The sequence below is a fragment of the Geospiza fortis genome, unplaced genomic scaffold (genome assembly GCF_000277835.1).
Source record: "Geospiza fortis unplaced genomic scaffold, GeoFor_1.0 scaffold40, whole genome shotgun sequence".
Classification (NCBI taxonomy): domain Eukaryota; kingdom Metazoa; phylum Chordata; class Aves; order Passeriformes; family Thraupidae; genus Geospiza; species Geospiza fortis.
Window position 1 is genome coordinate 25648264 of NW_005054297.1, and position 4448 is coordinate 25652711.

The following is a 4448-nucleotide window of genomic DNA, read 5'->3' on the forward strand; positions in this document are numbered from 1 at the left end:
GCGGGCTGCGGACACTGGGGGAAGGTTCCCGGCAGCTCCGTGGGGCTGGCGCTTGGACAGCAGCAGCCCCGGCTAGCCCGGTCTCTCAGGGGCGATTTCACACCCTCCTTCACTTGGCACCACCCTAAATGTCGCTTTAACGATCAGGGATTTCCGAGTAAGTGTGGCATGTCGCGGCAAGAGGGGAGCCCAGGTTAGAAAACCCTGGCGTGGGAGCGCAGGCGAACTTGGTCTTTGTTTGTAGTCGTGTTTTTAAGTAATTTCTTGTTTAGGTGATGCTCTGTGTGTGGGAAGGTGGATAGAAGTACCAGCTCTTGCAAAACGAGACAGTAAAAGCTGTGGAAATATGTACGGAGTTGTTCAGGTTCCCACCGCTGTCGGCATATCTTGCTTAGACTATCTGGACAAGGCTCCTCCTCATCTGGCCGTTCTCACTTTTCGTCTATCCCATGCATTTTGTCCAGCACAAGCGTCAAATGCCTTCTCTCACTTCTTCCCCGTCTTCTTCTTTCTTGTATTTGCAAGTTGTGGTCAGGAACGAATTGAGAAGAAGGAAGCACAATCTTATGCTTTAATGGAATTTAAATTGTCTTCATTGCCTAGCAGAAAAGTAGTGAACTGCCTCGTGCTGCTCCTTCGCAATTCTAAATCCTGCAAAGTTCATTTATCTTATTCATTTATCTTATGGAGATGTGTAAATCTGATAGTTATTGTTGTGTGTTTTCTTAAATCCCTCTGACTGTGCATGGGCTGAAGTAAGTAGACAAACTGATGTACTACCTGAGAGAATGAGCTTATCTTGCAAAGCATTTCCTTTTTAATACTGATCAGCTAATATGTACTCTGCCACAGCACTTCATTAAAAAGTTGGGAGCTAATTAGCTGTTTCTTACAGCTAGAGTTCCCGATTTTAATTAGAGTTCCCGTCTTTGAGTTTAAACTGATTAAAGCAATGCCAAAGCTATTCTGGTAATTTTCAGTGTTTGTTTTAAAAAAAGGGGAAAATGAGTAATTTTAAGCTCTTTGTACTTCATGTTGAAAAACAAACACTTCTGTTTGGGGTTCTGTTCCTGATTCTGTAGGATGTGGGGGATGATTATGTTTATCTTGTATTAGAGCGAGGAAATAAACTAACTAATGGCAATGAAACTCACATGTTGTTTAAGGGTCGTTGGTTTCAATGGGAAAATCACAATTTGAGAAGGAAAACTCGAATGTGTTAACTAACAAAGATGTGGATAACCTGTGGACACTCGGGTGGATTTCTCAGTGCTCCAACCATCTACAGGGCTCTGTTTGGTGATTCCTGTGATGGTGAGAGCTCTGCTGCTGTCGAATATTATTGACCAAAAGTCTCATCCAAACTTACATAAAGCTGTCATGGTGGTTAAATATCATCCTCCATTATGTCCTCTATTAATCTCATGTGTATACTTCAGACTTCATTGTGCTGAAGAACAGTTACTAGCCTTTGACTTAAAAAAAGGGTCAATCTATGGCTCATACATGGGTACCCTGCTATATTTTAGAGAACATTTTAAAACCCTGTTAGGGGTTTGCAAAATTTGCAAATTAGTAATTCCTGAGGGAGTTGTTATGCTGATAAGACTTACAGTGTCTTTGTTCTGAATATTTCACAGCATTCTTGACACTCTTTAAGGGAAGAGTTTAATGTTTGTTGTACACTGCTAAGCACTTGTGACAAGATTTAGTAATAGGTGCTTTAAAGTATAAAAAATGAAGTTCTGGAAAATGCAAAGCTAAATGAATGACACCCTTTTAAGGTGCATGGATGAGGCAAACTTGCAGTGCTCAGAACTCTCCTATGGACTGACAGCTGACCTTGACTTTATGAACTTGTTTGCTTTTGGTATTTGGCCAAGTCAGCACTGTGATAATACTTGTGTTATGACAGAAAGTTTTCTTGTCTCTTCTGACATTTAAAGGATATTGCTGTTATTATTATTCCATAGAGACTGAATTCTGTGCAAAAAAACCCGTTTGCAAAATCTTTGGTGTTAGTTGGCCATCACTAGATATTTGCATTCAAGATGCTTGACTGCCCTGGTGTCAGGTATGCTGCCATTGGAACATATGTAGTCAAATCTCTAAGTAATTGTGACCAAATTTTCCATATTATGATTTTCCATATGTTTGTTAACAACAGAGCACATGAACTAATATGATGCCAGCAGTGATAATGAGGTGAACCATCATCTGTGTTTTTATATTTGAGGTGGGATGTTGATATGTAGCTGCTGCAATTTTTAATATTCTCAGAATAACTGCCTGGCTTAGACAGTTGGCTTTTCTCTTGTGGGCAAAGCTAGTTTCCTTACTAGGAACACCTATGTGCAAAATTTAAAGCATTTAATAGATTTTTAGAAGACTTCACTGACTAGACACTGACAGAGCAAAAAATCTAAAGAGCAAAATGCCCCAAACATGTGTTGTTACATGGAAGTATGGAATCATGGAGGGATTTGGGTTGGAAGGGATCTTATGGATCATGTAGTTTAAAACCCTCTGCCATGGTGACGGACATCATGGGAATTGGAAGTGTCCTTTAGTCTGTGGAGTCTTACAGCTAGGAGTAGATTTGTCTGCTGGTAGTCTTTTCCCAAGCCATATGCATCTCCTTGTAATTTTGGTTCTCTTCTCCCTTTTCAGTTCTCCCTGGTTTCTGCTGCCACAGCCATGCTGCTGCCAGGTGCCTGTTTGCTATTTTTGCTGCCTGTTTGCTTTGCTGCCTTACCCCTTCTAGTTTTTCAGTTTTGATTTTGTTTGGAGTTTTTTTGTATGTATGTAATACATTTCTTAATCCAGTAGATGTGCTGGTTGTGTCCCTGCCCATGGCATGGGGTTGCAACTAGAGGATGCATATCATTCCAACCTAACTCATTCTGTGATTCAGCATAGCATACAAGACAATGAAATTATATGCTTTGACTTGAAAAAAAAGTTAGGATCTGTAAAGAGAAACATCTTGTTATATGAAATTAAATCCAGAACAGTCTCATCATCTTAATAGCAGTGCAAATTCAAATAATGACTTAATAGAGGAACTTAAACCTTTAATGTGATGAGAATAACCTTGTTAATTATCAGGGTTAATGAGGTGCATTTCTTTGAAGTGAACAGAGTGATCACAAGCCAGAAAAAAAGATCTCTCTTCTGCTGGGTAGTATGTTTCCAATTCATTGGTAATTGAAAAGAGGATTTTGTTCCAGGGAAGTGTGTGATATTACAGCAATTTTTATCAGATTCTTCAGGAAAGAGGGATAAACACCTATTTAAAAAGTAGACTTAATGATACAGTTAAAGCAGTAATGAGTAGTAAGCTAAGTTTTTTTCTGTTTTATTTTGATGGTTCAATGCCACTTCAATCTCATAGATTAGAGTTTCATAATTTAGAAATAGTTTGATAATACTGCATTATTCAGTGTAATTTCACTGCTCCTTTGGGTATTTCCATACAGCTTATAACTTTTCTTCTATGGAATGATTTTTGGCATGCAGAGGCCCTAAAGGTGCTTGGGGTGATTGTACTGCCACAGTGCTGTCCTCTTGGTTTTAGGACAGGTGTACAAGATAAGTCTTGTTCTGTATTGTGAGAGGCTTTCACAGTGCTGAGCTGTGGATGGCTGTACAGGTAATTTCAGACTAGGTGACTATTGAAAAACAAAGTTTCTAATTTTGCAGCGAAGATGATAATATATTTATGGCTCTTTTATAATCTTATAAAATGAATGTTTTTTCATGAGGAGTGTGGCTTTCAAGGTGGGTTGAAAGCTTTTCTAGTACGTCATGTTTAGAAAGAGTTCTAATGTTCCTGCCTAGATTTTGTCCCATTAAGTTTGCTTGTCCATTACCAGATTTCTTCACTAGAATGACTTCCAGAACTGACCCATCTCTCTACCTGTCTCTCTGGCATGTGAGCATGCCTGCTGTGGGGCGGTGGTGGGAGGTACAGCACAGTGGGAAACCTCAGCTTGTTAGCTGCTACCCTGTACTGGCTTGGCTGAGCCCTTTATGCTTTGGGGTGAGGTAGAACTTCATCTTAGTCACAACTGAGTGCATTTTTGCAAAGGCAAACTGCATGATATCAAGTTGACTTTGTTTCATTGGTAGCAGCATGGTTGTGCTTTGTTGACAAACAATGGTAGTCCAAACCCTCAGAATTCAGTAGAGTAAAATACATAACTTAAGTCTGGAAGGTCAAGAATGATTTGATGTACTGGCAACGTTTCTACAGTTGCCCACCAGCAACTGAAATCCAAGTTTGGTCCATTTGTACCTCCAAGTTGACTTTTAGGTAGACAAATTTAAATGTCAAATGTGGTTTCTGCAAAAATATTATGTTCAATTTGATTGTAGCAAACTAATGGGCAGTGTACTTCAAAGACTACTTTAGAACACTGAGAAATTTAATTATTTCTGAGCTATTC

General features: G+C 39.4%; 1 protein-coding gene across 2 annotated transcripts in view; it reads left to right on the top strand.

Moving 5' to 3' along the window:
* The first annotated feature begins 15 nt into the window (after positions 1 to 15).
* MARCHF1 (membrane associated ring-CH-type finger 1) overlaps positions 16 to 4448 on the top strand; it is a 220953-nt gene continuing 216520 nt past the window's right edge. For both annotated transcript variants that reach the window (XM_031065313.1, XM_031065220.1), the window contains exon 1: positions 16 to 157. The gene's annotated coding sequence lies outside the window, so the exon portion shown is untranslated. The remainder of the gene's footprint in view (positions 158 to 4448) is intronic.